This window comes from Aricia agestis, chromosome 12 (assembly GCF_905147365.1).
Source record: "Aricia agestis chromosome 12, ilAriAges1.1, whole genome shotgun sequence".
In the NCBI taxonomy this organism is placed as follows: Eukaryota; Metazoa; Arthropoda; class Insecta; order Lepidoptera; family Lycaenidae; genus Aricia; species Aricia agestis.
The window spans coordinates 10,089,426-10,102,779 of record NC_056417.1 but is presented as its reverse complement, the minus strand read 5'-3'; positions in this window follow the sequence as shown (position 1 = coordinate 10,102,779).

Below are 13,354 nucleotides of genomic sequence, written 5' to 3'. Positions count from 1 at the left end.
GCGGCGCGGTGTTTCTTTGTGGTGGCGCACGCCGCCGCGCCGGTCGCATAGTATGTCTACTGCGTAATTTACTTAGTGTCCATGATTCATTTATTTAAAGGGAAATTCAAACAAAAATTAAGTATCGAATTTTATTACATAATTATAATGAGAATCTATTACAGAGTTATTCCTTAAGTATTGAACGTCATGTCTCATCAGTCACGCAGTAATATAATACTTATTTTTATGTAGACGAAAAACTTGTGCTCGTAAACAAAATGTACTCGTCGCAGAACAAAGAGGCTTTATCTACACGTGGAAATGTTAAAAAGCGCGTACAAAATCGTATTTACGAGGCCTCAGAAATCTGAAATAGAACGATCTCGATAGCATTAATAAAACATTCGAGATTTACCTTTCGCCTCGAAACAATTTATTCGGGGACACCTCGAAATTCAAAAGTATGCGCACTTTCGCGCTTCACTTCCCGTATAAATACTAAAGAGCATTACAAGCTCCCATAAGACGCTTCTCACTTATTCCCGGGATACCGTAGGACCGAGAAGTCGTCATTTGCATTCAAATGGCTCCTATAAATTCGTGCTCGAATTTTCACTCCTTGGGAGCAATTAAGCACTTTTTTGGTGACTAGAATTTGGACGTTTGACAGAGGCTTCATTAGGTTTCGACATGTTTTGAAATAAATGGTAATTTCGGTAAATTCATGCGTAAATAATTCGCGAGAAATGTAAATCGACGGGCGGAGAATTTGTTTTGTAAATGTTTAATTTGTCCTGTCAAATTTTAGTAACTTTGCGGCCGTTTGATCGGAATATTTTTATTGGTTACAGAAATTGTAGCTTCTTTGTTGATTGGTTATTGTGGTAAATAAAGTTACAGTTTTAGAATTGGAACAAACGCACTATAAATCTATGTAAAAACGAAATACCACTCACGGATTAATCAAAAAATCACAGAAATTATAACACAAACTTTGGCAAGTAAAGGTGGGGATAGTTCTGCTGAGTAGGGATTTTTCGTACTTTCACCCCCAAGCGAGTAAAAAGGGAGATCTCTGTCTCAATAATTATCGATCAAGTCATGTGCACAACCCAAAATATAAGTTTTCAATTCAAAAACACAACACAAACGCACCGATCACCGTAAATTATATTCCCGACTCAAATGGAAACAACGAAATTACAAATGGGGAGCTACAGATAAATAAATTACATTAAATGGATTTATTTCTGCGGCTGTTAAGTCCAGGTTGTAATCGGGCCATTGGCTCGGAAATGATAAGAGTTCGACATAACACGTCTATATAAATTTTTCAATGATGTTTCTATGTTGCTAATTTTTAGCTTGTGGAATTTGTTATGGCGTAATAAATAACAAAATTTGTTTGTTAAATGTTTCTGATTTGCCGCAACAAAAATATCTTGCATAATTTTACATGTACCTCCAAAACAAATTTCCAAATCGGTTTTGCGGTTTGAGCGTAAGCATGGATATCATGCGCACAGCACAACTATTATATTTGACAGGTAAATATTATGTACTATTATAGTCTATATTATATAGAGAAGTCGATGGCTAAGGGACTTTTTTTAAATGAAATAAGGGGGCAAACGAGCAAAGGGGTCACCTGATGGAAAGCAACTTCCGTCGCCCATAGACACTCGCAACATCAGAAGAGCTGCAAGTGCGTTGCCGGACTTTTAAGAGGGAATAGGGTAATAGGGGAGGATAGGGAAGGGAAGGGACTGGAATAGGGGAGGGTAGGGAAGGGAATAGGGTAGGGGATTGGGCCTCCGGTAAACTCACTCACTCGGCGAAACACAGCGCAAGCGCTGTTTCACGCTGGTTTTCTGTGCGAACGTGGTATTTCTCCGGTCAAGCCGGCCCATTCGTGCCGAAGCATGGCTCTCCCACGTATAAATAGTTGTTAGTCCCTTAGCCATTGACTTCTCTATGTTTGCGGAAAAAGCGCCCAAACCACCAGATGTCATGTTAATCTCGTTCCGCGCGAGTGAATTACAAGATGTCTGGCCGGGGGCCAAACGGCCGCATCAGCGACCCGATCCGCAAACGATAATTCTTTCTTCGACTCCCAGGATTCACACTCGCCGATTGCGCGATATGTGATTAAGGATTCATCATCATCATCCATGCTAACATTGAAATTGCGAATGTTACAGGTTGACGTTTATTTCGCGGAATATTGCTAAAAATAATAACATACAAAATTTTTGTCTGTTTGTTACCTATTCATGCCCAAATCGCTGAAGCGATTTTGCTGAAATTTGATACGGAGAAACTTAGAATCTCGGGAAAGGACACTGGATACTTTTTGCCCGGAAGAAGTGTACGGTTCCCGGGCGATATACAAATATATTTTCGACAAACGAGGTCTCAACAATTTTGAACACTCACTCATGGATTTTAATATGTTATGGTAGTATTTATTTTAAATTCGTAATTACTAGCGCAAGCTCCAAGTTATTAACTCTGTTTACTGAGGAACAACTCAATAGAAGCGACACAGTTAGGCATTTTAACGGCTCAGTACTTCTGCTGCCTAATCCAAAGTTTAATTAATTTTAAGTGTAACTTCATAGGCCTAGTTTAGTTAATCCCACTTAAGATCTAAATAACGTTTAGTAGTTTTGTGTCACGGTCCATTGATTTACACTTAAATCTATTGACTTTGGATTGGATAACTTGTAAATTTTTCGATTGAGAAGCTGATGATATAATGTAATATTGATGCTATATTGATGATGTAATATTTAAGACAGAAGTTAAACGATTAATTATTATTTTTCGTTTCCTCTTTATATTAACTAGCTATTTGACCGAGCATTGCTCTGTATTCGATAAAACACGAATAAAATGACATTTTCTGAAAATGATTCCTAGCTAGATCGATTTATCGCCCCCGAAACCCCCTATACACTAAATTTCATGAAAATCGTCGGAGCCGATTCCGAGATTCCAATTATACAGTGTGTAACAAAAATAAGTGATAATACTTCAGGGTGTGTACGTGTTCCTTGTAGAGAGTATACAAGAATTGCTCGCTTAAAGATATAAGATAAAGTACGGTAGCTATTGCCCATTTAGTACCTCATCTCAAATATCTGGAATATTAAGATGATCAACTGTGATTTATCAACGCTTCCAGTAATTAATAACACGAAACAAACCGGCAACAAGCGCCAGTGTCTCAGTTATCGCCTAATTACTCACAATAAGTGGTTTGTTCAGTCGCCAATAAAAACGAAGCTAAATTAATGGCGCGATTTGATTTATTTTGCGATATTACCGCCATTTCAAGTAGTAATAGCCCTATTTGGTTACTAAACCTTTGCTTAAGTTATTTCGCAGTGCTTTTGCGTTTTATATTCCAAAATCAATATTTTGGAGATGTAAGGTTTCATTATTCTAAAGCCGGGTCCAGACGAGTGTAACGTGTAATGTAATTCACCGTGTAATGTAACACGAATTCTACGTGTGGACAGCACTACGAGCATTACATGTAACGCTCGGGGTTTATCCATCGGCTGTCGGTTTTCGCGCGAGCGCAAAGGCTCGTTTGGACAATTCGCTTTGAGTTCGTGTGCCGTCCACACTGTTGACGCTAAATTACACGTAATATTACATTACACGTTACATTCGTGTAGACCCGGCTTAAAACGATGCTACGTGGCGTAGCAAAATAAAATAAGTCAACGAAATTTTGCGATAGAACGTTAAAATTCTTGCAGAGTAACAAGTAAGGAATACTGGCAAATAAATAATGAAAATAATAATTAAACCTTTTTTTTTTAAATTTCTTTGAAATAAGGAGGCAAACGAGCAAACGGGTCACCTGATGGAAAGCAACTTCCGTCGCCCATGGACACTCGCAGCATCAGAAGAGCTGCAGGTGCGTTGCCGGCCTTTTAGAGGAAATAGGGTAATAAAGGAGGGTAGGGATGAAAGGGAAGGGAAGGGAATAGGACAGGGTAGTGAAGGAAATAGGGTAGTGGATTGGGCCTCCGGTAAACTCACTCACTCGGCGAAACACAGCGCAGGCGCTGTTTCACGCCGGTTTTCTGTGAGAACGTGGTATTTCTCCGGTCGAGCCAGCCCATTCGTGCTGAAGCATGGCTCTCTCACGTATAAAAACCTACTTATAATAAAAACTAGCATAATAATTATGCCTTAAGAAATTATGCATTGTTCTCTCATTATAAGTTAAATTCAAAATGTATATATCCAATCACGCAGTGTACAAAGGCGAACTCCAAATGAGTTGGACTCCAAATGCATCCATCACCGCGCGAGTTTAAAAAAAATCATAAATCTCTATGATTTATGGTCAGAAACTCTTTCTGTAAATACAAATGAGGAATAAGGACTTGGGTCACTGCCAAAGTGAATCCTGATTAATGATTTTAGAAAGTTCCAGAATAAAAGCCACGTTTTTGAGCAACAATGCCGGGCAATTTCCGATGTAACAGTTCCGTGTCAAGTCGAAATTCCATTCAAAACGGATTTGTTCTCTAATTCCAGCGCGTGAAATGTTGGTTTAGCCAGGTTCTATTGTTCCAGCCATAATCCGATACGGCGATAATTTTATTTACACACGTAATGCTAGTTGTTAGGATTGATTCATCCCGAGTTCATTGTAAAGCGTTTCATTTTAACGCGTATTTCTTTTTTTTTTTGCATTCATTCTAACCAGCTTCATTTCAATTCGTATATTGTATTACTAAATACATTTTTTGACACACATAATAATTATCAACAGATATAGTAATAAATGATTTTCGATTGTAAGAATTACATAAAATCCTTATTATAATTGGGCTTTAAGAATTCACAACGGCCATTATCGAACACTCAACGATCAGTAATATGCCTATTTAAAAACAAAACATAAAGCCAGCCGTAATTCAGCAAAATCTGCGAACTGCCGAACTAAAGTCAACATCGATTCTCCAATAAACAAGCTGCAGCGGCATAGCATTTTATTTCCCTCTGTCGGCAGTTTTCCTGATATTATTTTCGCTCTATTTTCATTTAATAATTTAAAAATCAAAGCTTTTATAGACTTAAGAATAGGCGTTTTCGTGCGATAAATATGCACGAAGACTTGTCAAATGTATTAAGCAAACACGCATTGAGACAGCCAGCAAAATGTAAAAACGAAAGGTGGCAGGCGTATATTATCATACATATATAGTGGGTATATCTCCCTATCTATGTAGAAACATTCGGTAGATTTCTCCGAAGAATCTTCTTCTCTTTCGGGAGAATCTCCCTCCATAAAGTTAATATACCTAGCGGAATAGAACAACAATCTCGAGCTGTCAAACGAAACCGAAATTGATTTACGTCTGTGTGTAAAAACCTGTTTACGTATACACTAACACAAGCATCTTTCTAAGAAATTAAATTGTCAACGTGTCGATAAGTGCCGACTGGGCGTCAAACAGATGAAAAAAAATTGGTTCTGCTGTCAATATGTATCACACGTCTCTAATACAGACACACCACGGTAAACCACGCAGTGTTACTGATAGTGACATCTCGCTTGATGGCCTTTGTTTCTCTATTCCGCCAGGTATATTAACTTTATGTCTCCTACTGTCTTATGAACTGTTGATCAGGTCACAATCTCCTCACGCAATAAGTGTTAATATTTAAGCTTTTAGCATAAACGTAGCTTACCATATTTATTTATTTATTTCGGTTCACCAACAGAATATCATCTCACACATTCAATAAAATACAAACAATAGTAACTTATAGGTTAAATGACTTCCAATGACAGGTGAAATACAGCATGTAATGGCGACAAAGAAATTAGTGATGAAAATGAGATGAGATGAAATGAAACGATTGTTATTTTTTACTGTATAACAATTTGTTCCATATTAACTAAACAAGAAAATAACATAAATATAGTATATAACATGTATATCCATAGTTAATATTATAAATGTGAAATGGTGGCTTTCTGTTCATCTGTTTATCTGTCTGTCTGTTACCTCTTTACGGCCAAATTGCTGATCCAATTTCGCTGAAAGTCGGTATGGGGCATAAAGTTAATATACCTAGCGGAATAGAGAAACAAAGGCCTGAGTAAGAGAGATGGTGACATCTCTCTTACTCAGGCCTTTGTACTACTGCTGCTGCCTTTGTACTTTTTACCATGCAGTGTTACTGATAGTGATATCAGTAACACTGCATGGTAAAAAGAGACGTGTGATACATGACAGCAGTCGGCACGTGCCGCACGTTGACAATTTAATCTCATAGAAACCATGTTCAATCATGCTTGTGTAAGTGTATACGTACACATATTTTTACACACAGATGAAACCAATTTCGGTTACGTTTAACAGCTCGAGATTGTTGCTCTATTCCGCTAGGTATATTAACTTTATGGTATGGGGATACTTTGAGTCGCGGGAAAGGGTAAAGGATACTTTTATCCCGGAAAAATGTACGGTTCTCGCGCGATTAATTTTTGGCGCAACGGAGTTGCGGGCTTCGTCTAGTAATTTATAATAGCTGCCTGAATTATTTTCTCGAAACAAAACCCAATAACAGTCACGTTATAATGTAACGTAAGTGAAACTATTTTCGTTATATCACTTTTCCATTGTCAGAAGTTCCTCAGCAAAACAATAGTTGGTTAGACAATAGCTCGGATCCATACACGTATGTAATATCATTCCTTTGTGTCGCAGAAATATCGGTTGAGTGGTTTGGGCGTGAAGAGGTAACAGACAGACAGACGGAGAGACACACTTTCGCATTTTTATATAAGTTTGGATAGAGAGGATGAGAATATACATAATAATATCATCTCCGTGGTCTAGTGGTATAGAGCCTCTTGACTCGGAGGTCGTGGGTTCGATTCCCGCGTTGGAAACATCTTATTTCCAAGTTTGGTTAGGACAATGCAGGCAGGACCTGATTGTCAGACAAGTAAGATGATCCATGCGTCGGACGGGCATGTAAAAATTCGGTCCTGCACCTGATCTCTCGTCGGTCGTGTTGGTCGTCCGTCCCACTTTATGAGAGTAAAGGAATAGTGAATGCTCTTGAGTACTGCGCACACACTTGGGCACTATAAAATTACTCCTGCGTAGCTGGCCGGGTTTCAATGAAATCGGCCACCGTCACCGAAACCGGTGTGGGAGCTATTAATCATGTAGCCGCGTAGTCCGATGTAGAGCTGCTACGCTAGAACTACGCAAGGGCTACGCGATATCTACGCGTGTACCGACTTACAGCACGTATCAGAGGAAACAAAACTAACGAATAGGCCGACTTAGAAGAGATCTCGAATTTTATACGTTTAACCTACGAATAACTAAAACCTACGACCTAAAAAACTAAGCAAGAGTAACTCCGTCAAAAAATTGCACCAAGAGGCTACAAAATGTAACCCGAACACATGCATACTTTATGCATGTATTCGGTACACAATTTTGCGTCTGAATACAAGTGACAATTATTGTCAAAGGTAGTATTTCGTTTTGAGTGGTGTTTCGTAGCTATTGTCATATTTTAGTGTGCGAAAAGGAACCAAATTTGAAAAAATTGTCAGTCACCCCAACTCGCGTATATTCCCGAGTTTGCTGGAAGTCGAGGTACTCCTTCGTTCTGTCACGTTTTAAGCAGATTTTGCCGCCCTCCCCATATGGTTAGTATGTATATCGTGAACTTAAATAATAAATAAATAATATCTATGGACGCTTCACACCACGTCAGTCTGGCCCCGTGGTAAGTACCTGAAGGACTTGTGTTACGGGTACCAGACAACGGAAATATATTTAATACTTTTTATACTATACATATATTTAAGATTTTTATTATATGATGCACATATTTAATACACATCCATGACCCAGGAACTTTGAAAACTTTTTGTTCCGTCGGCGGGATTCGAACCCGCGACCCCCGGCTTGAGCTACCGACAGCCCACCCACTGAGCCACAGAGGTCGTCTCTGTGGACTTAGCCTCGAAGATTAGGATATTATTCCCTAAGGAACGATACGAATAGTGGAGGGAATCCACTGCACCGCCAACTAATCTTACATAACATATTTTAGCAAAACAATAGTATTAAAAAATTATAACACATCACAAATACCTACTCAAATTGTTATATGAAATCACCAGCAAAAATATACCTGAAAAGATGGTGGCGTTAGTTTAAATGCAGTTGCTGCAACGCGCCAAAACATCTTTGTAGAATTATACACTAACACAGTGTAACGGAAGTAAAACTTGTATCACTAATATGAGTGCGAGCAGCCGCCATTTGTAATTGTAAACAGTCCGCCCCGAATGAATAATGAATGATTTCATCCGCCCCCAATAAAAATCTATTGCTGAAAATATTTCTTTTATATTGGTGAAAATAATTAAGAATTTAATCTTATCTATATAAATAAAAAACTCGAGAACGGCTAAACCGATTTGGCTAACTTATTATTGAAACATTCGTGGAAGTCCACGGAAGGTTTTAAAAGGAAAGTGGTATTAAGTGTACCGAGTCATCTAGTTGTGAATGAGCAGTCAGTACAGGCCATTTAGCCGAAACTTTTTCGTTTTCGCTTCGTTATAGAATAGCAGATGAAAATGTATGGAATTCACATAAGATGAGTCGAGCGTATTCGTCATATTAACAAACGCTTATGTCAATTCCATACATTAATTTCATCGGCGATTCTATAACGAAGCGTAAATGAAAAGATTTTGGCTCACCCCCCTGATTTTTGTGCAATTAATACCTAATATTTAAAACGATACGGATATAGAAAATCATCGTTTGCCCGCTAGCATTATTTAAATAATTATGTAGGCTGTTCTATAGAGTTTTTATATGAAAACTGTAGTCTATAATCCGTCGTTTATATGAAGTTCAAGTTTCTTTCATGTACACTGTACAGGGGTGATTAATATTCAGGCGGGTGATTCGAAGCAGTGAGCTGAGATATGAGGGTTGATCAAGAAACAGCCATTTTGTTACACCCTAGGTCCAGATAGTTCACCACGGCTTTATTACATTAGTAAGAAATTTAGACGATGTTTCAACAAGCCATAAATTATAATAATATCATTGCTAAAAATATGCTAAAACTTAAGTGTTTTACTTTTGATTATTTTTTTCTACTTTTTTGGTAAAAAGTGGGCCTCGGGCGAGTTTCTTACGCTGGTTTTTCTCGCCGGGTTAGTACCCGAATCGGTGGAAGGCACTTATAGGCACCATACAGTAGACTTTCTGAAAACATTTGCTTCAAATTTCTTCAGAAATAAAACAATTTTTATTTTATTACTTTATCCATATAAAAATAGAGCTATACACAACATCATTACAATTACAATCTAATGAAATGGTATTATTTTTTCATTGGATATCGATATCAAAATCCGAAATTTAAAAAAAAGCACCGAGACACGGGATTTCGACATTAAATCTCGAAATCCCGTGTCTCGGTGCTTTTTTTTAATTTTAAATAAAAGGAGTTATAACACATGTCTTATTTAAATTTAAATATAAGACATGTTATAACATGTTATGACATATAGTGCTCAGCGTCAAGCTGGACAGCCTCCTTCTGGGGCACTGGATCCATACACATGTGCATGTGCCCGGAGCGCCAGAAGGTGACAAATATTTAAACTATTTTATTTTTTTTGTAACTTGTACTAACATAGTCCTTTTAAGCAGCCTCCACACGTTGGCCGTGTTTGCCGAACAGAAGGGGACGGCGCTATACCAGAAAGAAGGACGCAAATAATTCGATCTCTTTTTTTAGTATAGCGCCGTCCTCTTCTGTTCGGCAAACACGGCCAACGTGTGGAGGCTGCTTTAGGTTTAATGTTTACTTACAAGATATGGGTTAAAAACTCCTTTTATTTTCACAAGGCAATTGCTAAAATGTTTGAATTTAGGCAAATGCTGCAGGATGAATGTAACAGATGCTAAAGTACATAATTAATTAATTTTCTGATAGGTTTGTTGGATTTTCATTACCGTTTAGCAAACTGCAACGTACTCGTACATCGCGTGCGTCTCTTAGATACACAATGTGTATACCGCGGTTTCGGTGTAATGATTGTTATTTGGTTTGCGAAATTAAATTATCACCTCGAATCGACTATTCTCGGTTAAACTTCAACTTAAATTTTCCGGGTCGACCGAAGCTATATGTACCTACTATAATAATAAGTAAGGATTAAGAAATAGTTACTGAGTAAGTATGTACATTTCTTTTGATTTTGTAGAAAAATATTGTTCAGTGAATGTAGAAAAAGCACTTATGTCGAGTTTAGTAGAATGGTATTTAAATGTTTAAAAAATCAGTACTTCTTTTCTTAAACAATACAGTGTGTAACAAAAATAAGTGATAATACTTTAGGGTGTGCATGTGTTCCTTGTAGGGAGTTCACTGTGAAAGTAGCAGCGCTGAAAGACGATGGGCAAGGGCCCGAGCGTCACGAGTTTACCCATACAAAAGTGAAAATAAATTTTGGTCTTTCAGCCCTGCTACTTTCACAGTGAACTCTCTACAAGGAACACATACACACCCTTAAGTATTATCACTTATTTTTGTTACATCCTGTATAAGAAAAGTAAGCGAGCTGGCGTATTGCGATTTCCATGTACTATCAGAGAAGTTGATTCCTATGCAAATCGGGGACCTAAGTAGTTTGGTTGCGTTACGTCAAACCCAGCCGACAGATCACAATTAACATTGAATTGACATATTCGACCAAATAACGTTGGTCTGTCAATTGCAGTGGTACAAAAATTGTTAATGTATTTACATTTTGTAATTTGTAACATAATAAGATTTATACAACAACAAAGCCTAACATGATTATAAAATATAATGCAACAGTACAATCGGCAAATTGATTTAAATTGTAATCATTCGCTCCCTCCAACCTTGATTGAATATTAATTAATATTTAATGATGTGATATTATCCGGATAAAACGACGGTAATAAACTACATCATTAACGGCACGGATAATGTGTGTAATGTTGATGTAATATTTCACGGATTAAACAAATATTAATATTTTCGCGTTCATCAATTTTAATACGTGAAGCCCTTTATAACAACTAGCGATACGCCCCGCCCCCGTATCACGTATCTTGCGAGAGCAATGCGTTAGCAATTATTGTGCGATAATTGCTCCAAAATCGCAATTTCGTATCACGTATCAGCCAAAACAATACGATTGCAATCGATCACTATACATGACACCATTATTTGTGACATTCATGACACCCAGCAAAAGCTCGCGCGATTATTGCTAGTGGATTGTTGATCGCTATTTTTACGTGATTAGGTAGCCGGTTTTGTACCAGAATATCTACAAACGTCAAAACCTACAAATATCTTGAACTTTTGACGACATCTGCGGCTCAGTGGTTGTCAGCGCTCAAGCCGGGGGTCAGGGGTTCGAATGAAACAAAAAGTTGTCAATGTTCCCGGGTCATGACTGTATATTAAATATGTGTATCATTTAATAAAATTAATCTTAAACACCATGCAGGTATAGTGTAAAGGTATATTTTTTCCGTTGTCTGGTACCTGTTACACGTCAAGTCCTTATAGTACTTAGCACTGGGCTAGACTGACGTGGTGTTAAGCGTACATAGGTAATATTATTATTATTTCCGTGACTGGACTCTATCAAACTCAAAAATCCTTGTATTAGCAAAATTGCCGCTGGCCAGTTACTGTAGGCATCGAATGGCCTTCAATAATAATATCAGTTATGTCTTACATAAAAGCTTCTAGTAATACGATAGATGACAAATATTGTGAAATTATATTATTATAGTATCAAACATCGAAATATAATACTATATAGAAGGATAAGGCCGCGTTTCCACTGACGCGGAGCGGAGAGGAGCTTAGCAGTGCCCGAATTGACCAATCGTGCTATTCCAGCGGAATGACAGCGAAGCGAAGCGAAGATTTCGAGCATGGTGATTGGTCAATTCGGGACCGCTAAGCTCCTCTCCGCTCCGCTTCGCTTCAGTGGAAACGCGGCCTAACTCTTATTCATCTGAATCCTCAAATATAGCTCTAGTAACTGTCATCAAAACGTATCTACGGCATCGAAATTTGTTAAACTGCCCCGAGTTTGAAAACTAAATAAAAATGCGAAAGTTCCACGATATACAGACGGTCTACCTACGAACAATTTTTTGATGTAGTCACTCTTCTATTATAGTATATTATACTATTCGTAGAATCGGATATATGACAAATATTGTGAAATTATATACAAATAAGCAAATTGGTATAGAAAAAATCGATAGCCTCCCATTGTCCTTGTTATTCAGACATCAAAGTTTGCCGGCGCGGAGCGTTAACAAAATCGCTGTAAACACTGGCCCAGAAGCGAGAGAGCCCTCGACTTTGTTAGCCTTGAGATATAACACGTACACTTCGCTACATACGATAGAAGCTAATAAATGTATATAATAATAAATGTACATAATCTTATATCTTTAAACGAGCAATTCTTGTATATATATAATTGGAATCTCGGAATCGGCTCCAACGATTTTCATGAAATTTAGTATACTTATAGGGGGTTTCGGGGGCGATAAATCGATCTAGCTAGGAATCATTTTAAGAAAATATCTTTTTATTCGTGTTTTATCGATAATCGATAAACTGAAAAATATGACTTTTCCTGACGTCTATTGGCGAACAATAATACTATTTTGTGAGCAACTAATTGCTTTTACGACACAACAACAGCTAAAGCTATTCCAGCAGAGGGCGTTGTTAAGTAACACGAAGCAATGAGTGTTTGCTATACCGAGCAAAGCTCGGTCATCCAGGTACTAATATATTATAAGACCTAATCTTGTATCATCATAATTCACAATTTATGATCTATTTCATATTGTTTCCTTTACAAATTATAAATGCGCAGCTGTATCTGTCAGCTCTTCACACTGAAACCACTACCTAAGGCCACATTTCAGCTGACGCGGAGCGGAGCGGAGAGGAGCTTAGCGGTGCCCGAATTGACCAATCGTGCTATTCCAGCGGAATGACAGCGAAGCGGAGCGAAGATTTCGAGCATGGTGATTGGTCAATTCGGCCTTACCTTAAATCCGAAAAATATTACAAGTTAAGCGTGAACTTTATTATGTATAATGTAACCCTACTAAAACATAGGATCGCTATATATTTAGGCTTATCCATACTAATATTACAAATGCGAATGTGTGTCTGTCTGTACCTCATGCCCAAGCCACTGAACCGATTTTGATTAAATTTGGTATGGGGATACTTCGAGACCCGAGGAAGGACATAGAAC